The sequence below is a fragment of the Pelodiscus sinensis genome, chromosome 11, assembly GCF_052426305.1.
Source record: "Pelodiscus sinensis isolate ZL-2025 chromosome 11, ASM5242630v1, whole genome shotgun sequence".
NCBI classification, from domain to species: Eukaryota; Metazoa; Chordata; order Testudines; family Trionychidae; genus Pelodiscus; species Pelodiscus sinensis.
The window spans coordinates 5,336,722-5,353,449 of record NC_143062.1 but is presented as its reverse complement, the minus strand read 5'-3'; the positions used below and the strand labels follow the sequence as shown (position 1 = coordinate 5,353,449).

The 16,728-nt window shown below is 43.3% G+C and overlaps 1 protein-coding gene across 5 annotated transcripts in view; it reads left to right on the top strand.

Annotated features, from left to right (window-relative positions):
- Positions 1-16,728, top strand: part of HRH1 (histamine receptor H1) — a 51,441-nt gene that overhangs the window by 25,003 nt on the left and 9,710 nt on the right. For 4 of the 5 annotated variants that reach the window (XM_014570744.4, XM_014570746.4, XM_006117617.5 and 1 more), the window contains exon 2: positions 11,354-11,416. The exons of the other annotated variant lie outside the window; for it this stretch is intronic. The gene's annotated coding sequence lies outside the window, so the exon portion shown is untranslated. The remainder of the gene's footprint in view (positions 1-11,353; positions 11,417-16,728) is intronic. 5 annotated transcript variants of the gene reach the window in all.

Sequence of the window (16,728 nt, the reverse complement as noted above, 5' to 3'; positions counted from 1 at the left end):
CCATTTCAGATTTTGGGGAGGGGTGGGATATGTGCATGTCATGATAGGGGGGAAGAGAGTGAGAGCATGGGGGAGGGGGAAATCTGAGGACAGAGGCTTCAGCAGTGTTACTGAGCATGCTCAGTATAAGCTAATCACCAAATGGGGGGGAACCAACCCTATCCGCCCTCCCCCCACTAACATCACCTCTCTTCAGGGACTACTAAGGCAGTGTTTCTCAACCAGGAGTACAAGTACCTTTAGGGGTACTCGAGAGATGTCTGGGGGGGTATATCAACACAACTGAAATTTGGAGAAAACTGAATTTTTGTTTTAAGTTTTATAGCACTTTATTATTTTTGTGCTTTTTACACTAAAAAATATCAATGCCTGACCAGCTACAATTGAATTGTTTAAACAAATGTGTTGCAATGGTAGAAAAAAAAATGGTGTGTCTGAAAACTGTAGGTACTGGGAGTACTGATAATTTTTTTTACTTTATGAAAAAATGGTTGAGAAACACTGTACTAAGGCACTGGGAAACTCTTAGTTTTTGGCAGGCAACTTAGCAGTTAGCTGACAGGAGCACTGAATCTAATTCCTATATGCAAGAAAGATAATGAAATATATATTAGACCCACTCAGCTTTAACACTAACATATTCTGACATTTTGTGGCAAGTCACTTAAAGGACACTGGTTAGTCTTAAAATTGTAATGTATATTCTTACTTTGAAACTAACTCTTTGTAGAGAGCGAGAGACTCTGTTAGGATTCCTGGGCTCTATCTCAGCTCTGGAAGGGGAGTGGTGTTTAGTGGGTTACAGCAGGGAGCAGGTACATTTCAGCTCTGTATAAGACCATCAGAATGGACATACTGGGTCAGACGAAAGGTTCTTCTAGCGTAGTATCCTGTCTTCCAACAGTCGCCAATGCCAGGTGCTTCAGAAGAAATAAACAGAAAAGGTAATCCTCATGCTCCATCCCCTGTCGCCCATTCCCAGCTTCTGACACCATCCCTGTTCATCCTGGCTAGTATTCTCCTGCAACTTATTTTGTTCTTATTGGAACCCTGTTATAGTCTGGGCCTTTTCTACCATCTCCTGGAAAAGAATTCCACAAATTGATTGTGAAAAAATAATGTATTTGTTTGTTTTAAATCTTCTGCCTGTACATTGGGTGAGCTTCTTGTGTGAAGGAATTAAGAACATTTCCTTATTCTATTTTTCCACACTGTTCATGATTTTTTAGGCCTCTGACATATCCCGCCACCCATTTCTTTTTTAAGCTGGAAATCTAAGTACACTATATCTACTGGATTCCCCTTGTCCATATGTTTGTTGACCCCCTTCAAAAAACTCTAATAGATTAGTAAGACATGATTTCCCTTTACAGAAACCATGTTGACTTTTGCCCAACAAATTATGTTCTTCTATGTGTCTGACAATTTTTTTCTATAGTATTGTTTCAACTAATTTACCCGGTATCAGTTAGACTTACCAGTCTGTAATTGCTGGGATTGCCTCTAGAGCCCTTTTTAAATATTGGCTTTTTAAATATTAGCTATCTTCTAGACATTCGGTACAGAAGATGATTTAAAGGATAGGTCACAAACCATAGTTAATAGTTCCGCAATTTCACATTGAGTTCTTTCAGAATTCTTGGTTGAATGCCATCTGGTCCTGGTGATTTCTTACTGTTAAGAGTATCAATTAATTCCAAAACCTCCTCTATTGACACTTCAATCTGTCATAATTCCTCAGATTTGTTACCTACAAAGGATGTGTCAGGTTTGGGAATCTCCCTAACATCCTTAGCCATGAAGACTGGAGTAAAGAATTCATTTAGTTTCTCTGCAAGGACTTGATTGTCTTTAAGTGCTCCTTTTGTATCTCGATCATTCAAGGGCCCCACTGGTTGTTTAGCAGGCTTCCTGCTTCTGATGTACTTAAAAAACATTTTTAAGTACGTCCTTTTTGGTTTTGAGTTTTTGAGTTTTGGGCTAGCTGTTCTTCAGACTCCTTTTTGGCTCTTCTTATTACATTTTTAATTTGCCAGCGTTTATGCTCTCTTCTATTTACCTCACTAGGATTTGACTTCTACTTTTTAAAAAATACCTTTTTATCTCTCTGCTTCTTTTACATGGTTGTTAAGCCACGGTGGCTCTTTTTTTAGTTCTTTTACTGTGTTTTTTAATTTGGGATATATATTTAAGTTGGGCCTCTATTATGGAGTCTTTGAAAAGTGTCCATGCAGCTTGCAGGGATTTTACTTCAGTCACTGTACCTTTTAATTTCTGTTTAACTAACCTCCTCATTTTTGCATAGTTCCCCTTTTTGAAATTAAATGCCACAGTGTTGGGCTGTTGAGGTGTTCTTCCCACCACAGGAATGTTAAATATTATGGTCACTATTTCCAAGCGGTCCTGTTACAGTTACCTCTTGGACCAGATCCTGCGCGCCACCCAGGACTAAATCAAGAATTGCCTCACCCCTTGTGGGTTCCTGTGCCAGATGCTCCAAGAAGCCGTTGTTTAAGGTATCAAGAAATTTTGTCTCTGCATCTCATCCTGAGGTGACATGTACCCAGTCAATATGGGGATAGTTGAAATTCCCCACTATTATTGAGTTATTTATTTTGATAGTCTCTCTAATCTCCCTTATCTTAGCTCTAATCTCCCTTAGTTTATTTCAAAATTGGGAGCATCTATACAGCACTTATTTTGAAATAGAGCATTTGGAAGTGAAGAGGGGACATACAGCAGTGGGCCCAGAAGACAGCCATGGGTTTACAATTATGTGGATCCATGGGCCAAACCCTTTGAGGGTGGGGAAGTGACTGTCCTGGTATATTGTCCATTGCTGTTCAGATGAGACTCTTTCAAAACTCGTAAAAATCCTCCATGGGAAATCTATTTCCTCGACTTTGAGTGGGGGATAAATATTTGGCCTTTATAAGATGGTTTGAGTTTTGTCGGTCCATTCAAGCTATAATGTACAGTATATTATATTATTTCCTGGGCTGCTCACTTGTCTCTGTCTCCCCATTCTGACAATGAACAATGGACAGGGAAATGAATGTCTAGCTTGTGGCTGAAGAGGAATAAATCATTAGGCACCTCTTTTGACAGTCATCTCTGTATTTCATTATACTTCATGAAGATGCAAATTGGTAAAATTCATGAAAAAAATCAACCCCACTAGTTGCCTGCTGCACAGCCTGGTGGCACTTAATGAGCTAAAGCACCGGGATTGCTATCTATTCATGGACATTCGATATGTTTTATACATCAGCAAATAAAACTGCAGTTGCTTCTGGCAACAAATCTGCTCATCTTTTCTGTGATGAGATTAATGGTGTAAATCAACCAAGCAAGCAGGAAAGGGGTATTTCCTTGGCCTTTTAAGCTTAGAGTGAGAAATGGTTCAGGGGCAATTTTTCTGGAATTGTGTTTTCATATTCTTGTCATGTTTCTTTTTCAACTTTTCTTGTAGATAGCTCTGCCTTTCTTTCACAGAAAAAACAGTCTGGGGGTGAATGTCTCTTTTTTTGGAATGGCTTTGTTCCAGCACGTACACTTTTTTTGTCCAAGCCAGTGTTCTCATTTGTCTGTAATGACTCACTTCAGTTGTGTGCCTCCTATTAACTAACACATAGGGATGTTAGCATATAGCCATTTAAATGATTAACCAATAAGCCTAAACTATCAGTTAATCCTAATGACTACTGCACCCGTCTCCCTTGCTGCCTCTGTATCAGACTGTGCGCTGATAAAGGGGAACACATATCCCCCTTGCTGCCTCAAACCATACACTGATAAAGGGGAATAGCCAGCAATGTCCCCATGTGAATTTGGGTGGGTGGGTGGGAGGCTCGGAGCTGAAGCAGTCCTTGCACAGAGGTGCAGAGTGTGCCCTCAGCCAGCCCCTTTCACCTGCCTGGTGATTCTCTCTCTTTTCTGTATGGTTTTATGAGAAGAACTCCCATTCCAGGCACATCCCATTTTCCTAGCACAACCAAACCCCGAACTTGCTTTAAGTTATGATAAGAGGAAGCTGCATACCTAATTTGGTGGTCCTAGCTCTTACCATTTAGGAGTTCTTGAACAGTCAGACAGACACTCTCTCTCAAATATGGAGTAGATAAGGTATAATCACCAAACACTTTATTGTAGATATAGTATTCTGGTCCTTAACATTTATCTTATGTAGAACTTCCTCCTCTGTATGTTTTCTCTGTCCCGTTAATTTTAGCAGTACAGTACAGTGCATGATATATATGTAATCATAGTAATTTTTCCTTTCATAACAATGTTTATCATCCTTTTGTTATACAATCACCACCTGCAATGTTGTGTTCAGATACACTGCCAGTATATATCTCTGGACTGTAATTTCACTATCCTTTCAAAGAAGCAGTAACACAAATACAGGGCTGAGCAGAAATTCTGATAATTTTCAGCACACTGTCACATTATGTTTATCCATTCTTGGCTTTCAACCAACATTTTGGTACTATTAATTTGTTTTTACTGCTACTTTCTTCAGTTGCAGGACTTAATGTCCATTAAAGCATTTCTTATCCATATGGAAGCATGACAATATATATTTACAAGACATTTCTGGCTCATATTCAAACCTTCTGGCCTTGGACCCCTGCTATAGCTAGCATACATTTGTGGCTGCTTTTTGTAAACTGGCAGCTGCAGCTCTAGTGGCTTTGGCAGGATTCGAAAGTCTGTCAAATCAAGTTTGGAAAGTGTGTCCAGACTGTGTATGCACATGTGCAGTGATCCCCCTTTGAAAATGTGATCTAGTAGAGTACAGTAAATGCTGTGCTGAATGGCTGCAATGTTAACTGAATCTTTAGGTTCAGAGGGGTAGCCGAGTTAATCTTTAGGGTAATGCCCAGCTTGAGAGTGTACTCTGTACATGACTTTGAGCAGGGCTACTCACAACGCAGCCCACAGGCCACATGTGGCCCGCGGCCTGTTTGTTTGCAGCCCGCGGTGCGGTTTGAGTTTATGTGTGGCTCAACATGCGGCCTGTGGGTGGGAGCCAAAACAAAAAAGTAGTCAATAGAATGGTCTTCTGATTATATGCGTTTTAGTGGTTAAATGGACAGTCATTGTTCATTAAAAGTGCTGACATATGGGTGGAAATTGGGTAAATATTGTATTTTATTAATATCAGCAGAATTAACTTAAATGGGGTCTGTGTGTTGTGTAGTCTTGCCTTAATCTTTGTATTTATACCCGTCAGTGTGAAATAAGCTATTTGCATACATACACAACCACAATTAAGTTGTGGCCCTCCGCATGTGTTGTGAGTATCATTGTGGCCCCCAGGGCTTTGAAAGTTGAATAGCCCTGACTTAGAGGGAATCCTCAGCAGATATTTTATGGATCAGAAAACAGAAGAGATGGAATATAGATCTTCTTCACTGTTCGATCCCTGGTGAAGTCTCTGGCATTGTTTCCTGTCAATGAACATTTTAGCACAGAATTGCTGTGCTTCCCAGCAATTGGGTGGGTGGGTGTGTGTGTGTGTGTGTGTGTGTGTGTGAGAGTGAGAGTCCGTCAGTCTGTCCCTGCTGGACAGATGCATTATTGAAGATTCTTTATGGGGGGGTATGTCTACACTAGCTCGTTAGTTTGAGCTAGGTAAGCAAATGAGGGCAACCGGAGTTGCAAATGAAGCCCGGGATTTAAATATCCCGGGCTTCAGTTGCATGTTCCCGGGCACTGCCATTTTTAAATCCCCCTTAGTCCGAACTAACTGCCCGCGGCTAGACGCGGCAGTTAAACGTTAATTCGAACTAACTCTTTAGAATCATTCCACGAGGAGTAACTGCTTAGCTTAAGCGGTAAGGACACATACATTTTAGTGCTGGAGGTTGCTAGTTCAATACATGCTGTTGGCCAGGATAGCAGTCCTGACACAGAGTGTAATATACATGGTTAGGGATGTGTATGCCTCTTGGTGTGACTCACTGTAGCTACTGAGAGTCAGTCAAAAGTAGCATCGTAACAGTTTGATTAACAGGCAAAATATTAGGCACTTCAGGCTCCAAAAATGACTGACTTTTGTCTGGCAGAGGTCTTCAGGATTATCAGCGCCAACCCTGCCCCTAGCTGATACAGGATGAGCAGAGATGCTGCCCAGTGCATCCTCTTCCATAAGACTCCTGCCTACCAGGCTAGCATTCCACAGGGCAGCCTGATGAAGAGGGTGTGCTCTATATTGGCATGAAAAAAGCCCCAGCTCAGTCTTGCTGCTTGCTGCTTTTATACATAGTAGGAAGGTGAAAATGCCTCATAACTGATGGCAGCAGGACTTCCCCACAGCACCTAAACTTCTACTGAATTTGCAAACATGCTGCCCTTCTCCTTGGCTGGGGAAAAGAGGCTTCTTGTGCCATTTCTCCACTTTCCCAATTTGCGGTCCATCACTACAGTAGGCGGGATCAAGCCTTAAATATCTGAATGTTAATAAAACTCCAGTATTATCAGCAAGAATAGTTGCAGTTCCTAATAAAATCATTCTGCCCTCTTTTACTGGTTCTTAAGCAGCAGTTAACAAATTCTCTTTTAAAATTAGTGTTGACATAATAGAAACTAAATAAGCTCTATGCAAACAAAGAAGTAAAGCAGTGCAAGAAACCTGCCCCATTAGGCTACATCTACACTGCAGTGCTATTTCAGGATACTAGAGGTAACGTTTCAAAATATAACGAGCTCGCTATTCCAAAGTCTCTGTAAACCTCATTCCATGAGGAGTAAGGGATATTTTGGAATAGCAATTTACTTTTAAATAAGCTACACAATTTGCGTAGCTCAAATTATGATATAATCTTGACTAAATATCAGTGAAATTGAGCTTTTTGAAGGTGCAGGTATTACTAACTGCCAAGATTTCCTGTCAGTTAGAATTGCCATGATTCATCTTGATTGTCTCAGGAAATTTCTGACTTTAATAATTTGCTACCACCAACCTTGCTTTCTTTGCCCCATTTGTTTTTTCAGTTGCACAGTTTGCCTCGTAGGCCTCTAGGGAGTGAATGACAAACACTTCTCCATCTCATATGGATATCGAAGAAGCAGTAGTCCTAGGAACAATAAGCACTTAAAAGCTCTGAGACCTTTCTCTGCTAATTCGATAACTCTTCAGGAGTGAGTCTCAGTAATACAAAATAATACAAACAAGCATTCTTCCCAGCGTATTACAACTTAGGGAAGCCTCCTGGACATGCATAGTCCTCTGATTCGTTTACTGGATAGCAGTGATGTGCAGCTACTCAAAAGTCCTTGCAATCTCCTCAGTCTCTTTCCCCAACCCTGGTAGGAAAGTCTCCCGTTTATTTTCACAAAGGTTGTGGAGGACACCGTAGGCTTCCACCACCTGTGGGATGTTCCAGTCCCCAAGGTCCAAGCAGGTGAGAAGACACTGGAACTTCCCTTTGAGGCGCCCTCCACCATGAACAAGCACCTGCTCAGTCTGGCGTTGAACTGTTCCTTGGTGGGTGGCCAGGTGTCCTGTGTAGGGTTTTGCCGTGTCACCCAAAAAGCACATAGGCATGTCCACGTCCCCACCCCAAACAGTGCAGTAGGGGGAAAAAGTGCCAGCGGGAATCTTCTGGAAGAGGCTGGAGTCCCTAAAGATGAGTGTCATGTGCCTTCCCCATCCACCTGACGTTAATGTGGGCCTACAGCACCATGGAAAAACACCCTTCCGAATTGGAGGCCCAGTGGTCGGGGCCTGGATGGGAATGTAGGTGCTGTAAATGGCCCCCCCTGCAGTTGGAGAAGCACATGGCAGGAAAGCAGGAAATGATGGGATCCATGTCATAGATTCATAGAATCCTTGGACTCAAAACACAGTTCTTGCACAGTTCTTGTTCTGCAAAACAGTTCTTGCACAAGAAGCTGCCAGTGTAGACATAGCCTGAGAGTTACTATTTGGTCAGTACAAGATCTCTTGCTTCAGAAGCCAGCCTGTTCTTCCCTGAGCCATCAATTTCAGTCTTCAGTCTCTCCAAAATAATCCTATTGAATGCTTTTCCTGGAATAGACAGTAACGTGCTGCCCCTCCAGTTCTTGCATTCCTTCAGGTTGCCTTTCTTTGGAAGCTTGATAAGGTCGCCATGTTTCCAATAAACTCTGTTATATTTATTTGGGGAATATATAACTGGGGAGATACATGAAGTCTCAGAACAGTTCACAAATTTGTTTTATCAGCTGCTGTGATTCCCTGAATTGCACTCCTGTCCTTGTAACCCATTTTAATTATAGTTTTTTTGCTCCTTTACAAATGTTATTTCTATTACTCTGAACACTTCACCATTTCTCTGTATTATCATTGTGCAACGCATGCCATGGCACAATTTGTTTTTATTTTAATAGCTAATGCTCAAAGTCATTTAAGTAACTAGTAAGTGACTGGTTTTAGCACTTCCATCTGTGTTTCTATTATAGCACTTGCTATGGGTTTTGTTCCTGGGAGATTTACTTTTTTTCTTTTTATAACGCACATTTTATTCTGTTGGGTCTATTAATGCCAGCTCCGTGTTCTTGGTCCCTCAAGTAAGCCTGAGGACAGCGATTCCGGCTGGGCTTGAGAAGATATTGCCCCAGCCTTCCACCCCCGTACTTTGACAGGCTGGGGCAGGGCACTGCCAATGCCACCTTCCCTCATGCGCCGGCTGGGGATGATTTCCCTTTCCCACTGGGGGTGGCTCCTTTATATTTAAAAAAATCACAGTTCATATTTACAAAAAAAGCACTCCCTTACAGAAATTCCTGTGTGCAGCCTGCCACAGCAGCAGCACCTATTTTATAACCATAGGCGTGCACACAGGGTGTGCTAGGTGTGCACAGGCACACCCCACTGTGTCAAAGGGCCGCCCGCTCCGGCGCTCTGGAGAACGGGAGCCCGCCGGGTATGCCGTGCAGGCGCAACTGCGCAGTCAAAACCGGCGGCTCTTAGGACTCCAGGAAAGAGGCGGCAGGGACGCAGCAACGTCGCCCTGCCGCCCGGTCAAGCGCGGGGGGTGCCCCGGGTAGGGGAGCGGGTGCAGCGCAGCTGGCCCAGGGAGGAGGGGGTCAGGCCTTGAGGGGCCGCGTGCTCGGGCTTCCCTGCTTGGCGGGAGGGAGCGCGCAACTAGGCTTCTTTCCTCCGCGCGGGGCTCAGCCCCGGAAGCAGCACGCAGTGGAGGCTTCTCGCCGAGGCTGGTGTAGGGGACTCCCTGCCCCCCACTAGCACCCTGCCCCAGAACCTTGTCCCCCACCCTCCTGTCCCCAGCCGCAGAACCCCGCCCCCACTGGCACCCTTCCCCAGTACCATGTCCCCCTGCTCCCAACTGACTTTTCTGTGGGTCAGTGACCCCTGACTCAAGACAGGTTCCCTGCCCTTCTGGTAAATAAAGACAATGCAGAAACTTTGGCTACGTCTACACTGGCATGATTTTCCGCAAATGCTTTTAGCGGAAAAGTTTTCCGTTAAAAGCATTTGCGGAAAAGTGCATCTAGATTGGCATGGACGCTTTTCCACAAAAGCACTTTTTGCAGAAAAGCGTCCGTGGCCAATCTAGACGCACTTTTCCGCAAAAAAGCCTCAATCGCCATTTTTGCGATCGGGGCTTTTTTGCACAAAACAAATCTGAGCTGTCTACACTGGCCCTTTTGCGCAAAAGCTTTGCGCAAAAGGAGTTTTGCCCGAATGGGAGCAGCATAGTATTTCCGCAAGAAGCACTGATTTCAGACAGTAGGAAGTCAGTGTGCTTGCAGAAATTCAAGCAGCCCGTGTAGACAGCCGCTTTTGCTGGCAGCCGCTTTTGCGGAAAAACTTGCCAGTCTAGACAGAGCCTTTGTGTTTGACATAGTATTTTATTTAAAAATGAAGCCTGGCCAACAAAGCCCCAATTGGGGCCAAGTCCCCATCTGGCCACAGCCACTCCTGCACTCCCCCTTGCCCCACACCCTATATCTGTACACTGGAACCCCCTGCCCTGAGCCCCTCATATACCCCAGCCCAAATTCCTGCACCCTCACATCCACAAACCAGTGCCTTGCTTAGTACCCCAACACTGCCCGGCCTGGAGCCCCCTCCCAGAGCCAGCGTCCCCTTCTCCACCTCCTCAGAAGAGGTGGGCATGAGGAGGGCAGGGATGGAGCAAGGCATGTGTGAGGGCACAGGGTCATGAGGGGAACGGGGGCAGAGGCTAGTGAGGGGGTGGGCATCAGGGAAAAAGGGGCAGTAAGGAAAGGGGGAGGCACCAGGAGGGTGCAGGGGTAAAAGAAGGTGCAAGTGCCAGGGGATTCTGGGGGTGAAGCAGAAGGGCAGACACCTGCAGGGGAGGGACCAGCACCAGAGGAGAGAGGCAGGACAGATGTGCAGAGGGAGGTGTTAGGAGAGGGGATGAGGAGGGGTAGCTCACCTGATCAGAGTGGGGCTACTGGAGGAGTGGGCATGGGGGGGGGGGGAAGGGTTGGTGGAGGGGGGCAGATCTCAGGAATGCTGAGGGCAGTGAGAAGGGCAGGAGTCAGGACAGCAGAGGTGGGTGAGTTGGGGGGGCAGGCAGCAGGCACCGGGGGAGCTGATGGAGCAAGGGGAGGAGGCAGGGTAGCAGAGGGCAAAGGTAGAGGTTTATAAGATATTTATTAGTAACATGGGTGCCACAGTGGCACATCCAAACAAGCCACAAACTCAGTACTGGTGCACAACACAAAATTTATTCTGCTCATGGAAGGAAATTCTTAGAGGGGACACTTCCCCCAGCCTCTCTGCCCCCTGAGTTACTGTCTCTCACATTGGGTTAATGCAATTGCAGGATAGTTGCATGAGGGGGGTTTGGTGGGGGGCAAACTAATCCCTATTGGTAGGAGAATGGTGGGAAAAGTCCTGGGGGGGGGGTCACATGACACCTTTTACTTCTGGTCATGTGTCCATCTTGCCCCGAGAGTGTTACCTCCAGAGGTGTGGCTAATGGGAGTCAGGGGTGTGGTTAACAGGGGTCAGGGGAGTGGCTAATGGGGAGGGTCAAAGGTTACATTTTAAAAAACTTCTTTGGGTGCACACCCTAATGAAATGTGCTGCTCACGCCTATGTTTATAACACCAGCATTGTTAATAGTTGTTCATAAAGGTACAAAGTTTATGGAATGAGGAAATTGCTTTCTTGTGAAAGGGTGTGTGAAGAGTCTAACTCTAGCAGTCACTACTGAAATGTGATAGAGAGAGTTAGCATGCTCTCTCCACTTCCAGAATAATTAGGATCAACAATCCAATACACGATTTAGTGCTTGATTTGTGAAAACACCATTGACACAAATATGCACACGTGGATGTTTAATGCTCTTCACTTTTTTTTTTTTATGAGATAAACCGACACTTACTGTTGGATTGATCCAAGATGAAGGAAAGTGGCAGGTCACCATTACAGGTAAGATTTGTTATGGTTGGTCTTCTGACTCAACACCCAGAAGCTTAAATTATGATTAGAGTATCTCAGACCCTATGTCAGTTCCTCAGGTTAGCTGAGGGGGAGTAAAAGGCATTAAAAAGGAGAGAAATTCTTTAAATGAATACTGATAACTACCCATCTTTATAGGAAAGAGAACTTCTCCATTTCCTGTCCCCGTCTCTTTCTTTTTACCTTTTCTCCTTTAATTATTTTTGTGCTGTTGTGTTTGTTACACTGAATAGAAAATGGAAGAAATGTAAGCACTGTATACGAGCAGGTATTATTATTAATGTATACAAGGGCCAAACTTTCTATATATAACCTCTGCATTTATGGTCAAGCGTTTTCACATGGAATTGTTTGTATGTACAACTTGTGCATAACTGTTATTTGTACATGAAGAGACTGTTACTCTCTCTGGATAGCTCATGCAAAACTTTGTACATAAATGAGTGGTCAGAATATGATTTTCATGTTCATGTTCAATACCATTAAAATTAAAAATTAAAAAATGTTTCTGCTGTTCATCCCATTTTGAGCCAGATTCTCACAGGTGGATGGATCACCTCATTTTCCAAAGGCCATTGTACCTGTCTCACATGAAGAAAAACTCACTGTTGTGTGTCTAGATCAGTGGCTCTCAATCATTTCAGACTACAGTACCCCTTTCAGGAGTCAATTTTGTCTTGCATACCGTCAAGTTTTACCTCGTTTAAAAAATACTGTCTCATTTATACCTATAACTATAAAATAAAGCAATTGGAATATAAACATTGTACTTACAGTTCAGTGTTTAGTATGTAGAGCAGTATAAACAGTCATTGTACAAAATTGTAGTTTCAATTGACTTTGCTAATGTTTGTCCAATGTACATAGCAGACGTGTGCTTATAACCAAGTGAGTTATAAGATCAAGAACACATATTCCTGCGCATCCAGAAATATAATCTATGCTATCATGTGCCGAAAGTGTCCGTCTGCTATGTACATTGGACAAACATCTCAGACACTTCGCCAAAGGATTAATGCCCACAAAACAGATATCAGACAAGATCACAAAGAAAAAACAGTTTCTCGCCATTTTAACCAGAAAGGACACTCTCTCAATGACTTAACCACCTGCATTCTGCTACAAAGACCTTTTACATCTGCAATTGAAAGGGAATCCTCTGAACTGTCATTCATGTTAAAATTCGACACTCCCCAAAAAGGAATGAACAAACACTCAAACTATCTTACCCATTACCAAGATAGCTTCCCCAATTATCACCTCTAATACCGTTAACTCACAAACATCCCACTCTCCCCACCTCTAATATCATCAATTCACAGACACTTACCTTCCTTCCCCCCCCCCTGCATCCCCCTCCTGTTCTGAAATGTGATTTGTCCTTTTCATATGTGTTCATTTTTTTTAATTGTATCCTTTAGTATATATGGTTGTGACTATTTTCTTCCACTATTTGATCTGAGGAAGTGGGTCTGGCCCACGAAAGCTCATCATCTAATAAACCATCTTGTTAGTCTTTAAAGTGCTACATTGTCCTGCATTTTGCTTCAGCTACCCCAGACTAACACGGCTACATTTCTATCACTCTTTATTTTTGTATTTGTAACAATATTAAAGTGTTTTTCCTAATTTTCATCTATAAGGCACATCTGCTTCAACAAGCTGATGTTTTCCCACTGAAGCTAACACATACATAGACATAGAGAACAATCTGATGGGGTTGTGTGTACAGTACATCTGCGTAGTCATTCTCAAAGACTTTTACTCTCACTAAAGTATCCCGAAATAGCTATTCTGTGACTTTTCAGCACACCCATTATTCTGACATCCCTGTAAACCTCATTCCACAAGGATTAAGGGACATTCGGAATAGCGATTTATTTTGAAATAAGTACTGTGTAGACAGCACCAAATTTCAAAATAAGCTATTCTGAAATTGACTCAAAATAAGCTATGCAATTTGCGTAGCACAAATTATGTAGCTTATTTCAAGATAAAATGTATACAGAGGATCTAATTTAAAACTTTGTTCCCAATTACATTTTGAAGGAAACATTATAGCAGAATTGTGCTAGCAATAGACATGCACTTGATTCAGGAGGCTATTTAAACTAATTTTAAGCATACGAGTAAACTATAGGCAGATGTTTAAGTACCCTCCTGAATTTGGACATATGCTCAGAAGTATGTATTTTAAAATAGTAACTGTGGTTATGTCTACATTTGAGCTGAGAGGCAAGGTGCATATGCCAGCACTACTTGAATGGGAGCTACCATTCAAGTTAGCATCTTATAGACATGTAACTGGGAGTAACATGGGCAGTGGCTCAGGCAGGCTATCTATAGGTGAACAAACCTTTTTGGCCTCAGCCAACTAGTCCAAGTAGTCCCATATGAGAGAAAATGTTTAGTGATTCTCTATACAAATAGACGAGGAGTCCTGTGGCACCTTATAGACTAACCGAAGTGTAGGAGCATAAGCTTTCGTGGGCAAAGACCCACTTCGTCAGATGCAAGTAGATACAAATAGAGGAATTAATTGCACAATATATTGGGCTTTTAGAAACCAGACATTTGTGTCAGAAGCCATAGATGTTCGTGTCAGTGACTTCTGTGCCCGCTGAGCTGACTACAATTTCAAATCTTAGCTATGCCAGCTAGGGTCATTATCTACATTTTGATCTCGTTTTCTAGCTTATGGAGCAGCCCAAACTCAATTTTAGAAGATACCCAAATAAATGGCCTTCTGCAGAATCTTACCCTTGAGATAGAAGGATTACTGTTGATCATCAAGAAGAGAGCCATAAATAGGAAAAAGTGTGCAGGATAGCTGCCTACGGCACAGAGCCATCAGGGGTGCAAAGCTGGAATCCTGCAGGCTTGAGCCCAGGGACCCCAGCCAGAGCAGGCACTCTAGCACTAGGACCCTGCTGTGGCTTGTTTCTACTATGCATGCTCAGGAGGGGCCAAATGAGGGTATGGAGCAAAGTCTGAAATGGGGAGAAACTGACTGAGTGGGAGGAGGGATTCAGATAATTGAGGCGGGGGTGAGCAGGCTGAGGAACAAAATTGGGGAGGAATGGTGGGAGCCAGAGTTCAGCCCAGGAGTGAGGCTGTGCCAGATGGTGGCAGAGGGCAAAGCCATGGCAGAGAGAGTAACAGTTACCCTGTCAGGATGAGACATCGGCACTGTTTGCAGAAGAAAACTGGAGGAGTCCTAGGCTGCTTCTGCTTTACAGAATCATAGAACACTAGAACTGGAAGGGACCTCAAAAGGTCACCAAGTCCAGTCCCCTGCCCTCACGGCAGGACCAAGCCCTGTCTAGACCATCCCTGACAGGTGTCTGTCTAACCTGCTCATAAATATCTTCAGTGATTGAGATTCCACAACCGTGCTAGGCAATTTATTTCAGTGTTTAACCACCCTGACAGTTGGGAAGTTTTTCCTGATGTTCAACCTAAACCTCGCTTGCTTCAATTTAAGCCCATTGCTTCTGGTCCTATCTTCAGAGGCCAAGGAGAACAACTTTTCTCCCTCCTCCTTATAACACCCTTTTGTGTACTTGCAAACTGCTATCATGTCCCCTCTCAGTCTTCTCTTTTCCAGACTAAACAAGCCCAGTTCTTTCAGACTTCCCTCATAGCTCATGTTTTCTAGACCTTTAATCATTTTTGTTGCTCTTCTCTGGATCTTCTCCAATTTCTCCACGTATTTCTTGAAATGAGGTGCCCAGAACTGGACACAGTACTCCAACTGAGACCTAATCAGTACAGACTAGAGCAGAAGAATGACTTCTCGTGTCTTGCTCACAATACTCCTATTAATGCATTCCACAATCATGTTGGCTTTTTTTGCAACAGTGTCGCACAGTTGACTCATGTTTAACTTGTTGTCCACTATAACCCCTAGATCCATTTCAGCAGCATGCCTTCCTAGACTATCACTTCCCATTCTGTGTGTGTGGGACTGATTGTTCCTTCCTAAATGGAGCACTTTGCATTTGTCCTTATTAAACTTCATTCTGTTTACCTCAGACAATTTCTCCAGTTTGTCCAGATCACTTTGAATTTGGACCCTGTCCTCCAAAGCACTTGCAACCCCTCCCAGCTTGGTATCATCTGCACACTTAATAAGTGTACTCACTATGCTATCATCTAAATTGTTGATGAAGATATTGAACAAAATTGGCCCCAAAACAGGCCCCTGTGGAACCCCACTTGTTATGCTCCTTGCAGCATGATTGTGAACCGTTAATAACTTCTCTCTGAGTACGGTTATCCAGCCAGTTATGCACCCACCTTATAGTAGCCCCGTCTAAGCTGGATTTCCCTAATTATTGATAAGAAGATCATGAGAGAGAGTGTGTCAAATGTCTTACTGAATTCTAAGGATACCACATCTACCTTATCCACAAGACTCGTTATCCTATCAAAGAAAGCTATCAGATTGGTTTGACGTGATTTGTTCTTTACAAATCCATGCTGGCTGTTACCTATCACCTTATTATCTTCCAGGTGTTTGCAGATGAATTCCTTAATTACTTGCTCCATTATCTTTCTTGGCACAGAAGTTAAACTGACTGGTCTGTAGTTTCCTGGGTTGTTCTTATTTCTCTTTTTCTAGATTTGCCTTTTTCCAGTCTTGTAGCATCTCTCCCGACTTCCATGATTTTTCAAAGATGATAGCTAAAAGCTCGGATACCTCCTCTGTTTGCTCCTTGAATATTCTAGGATGCATTTCATCAGGCCCTGGTGACTTGCAGACATCTAACTTTTCTAATTTTTAACTTTTAAACCTACCCCATTTCCACTAGCATTCACCATGTTCGGCATCCTGCCACCATCCATCTTCTTGATGAAAATTGAAACGAAGTCATTAAGCACCTTTGCCATTTCCAAGTTTCCTGTCATTGTCTCTCCCTCTTCACTGAGCAAGGGGCCTATCCTGTCCTTGGTCTTCTTCTTGCTCCTAACATGCTTGTAGAACATCTTATTATTACCCTTGTTACTCCTATATTACCATTACAGTTAGGGGAAGCAACCTTACGAACAAAGAAAGTAAACACTGCACATGTAAAACATGCCTTGAGTCACCACTCAGTAGGGAGTAAGGTAAAACATGCCCTGCTTCCTCCTTGAGCTGTGTTTTCCTGTTACTGTGATCTATCTTTCTTTGTTGCTGCACAGTCTGATTCAGTTGTTATTACAGAGAATAGAATAAGGAGCCTCCCTCTACATTCTGGGTGAAGACCTATTTTACACAACTCCAGCCACATAAATAC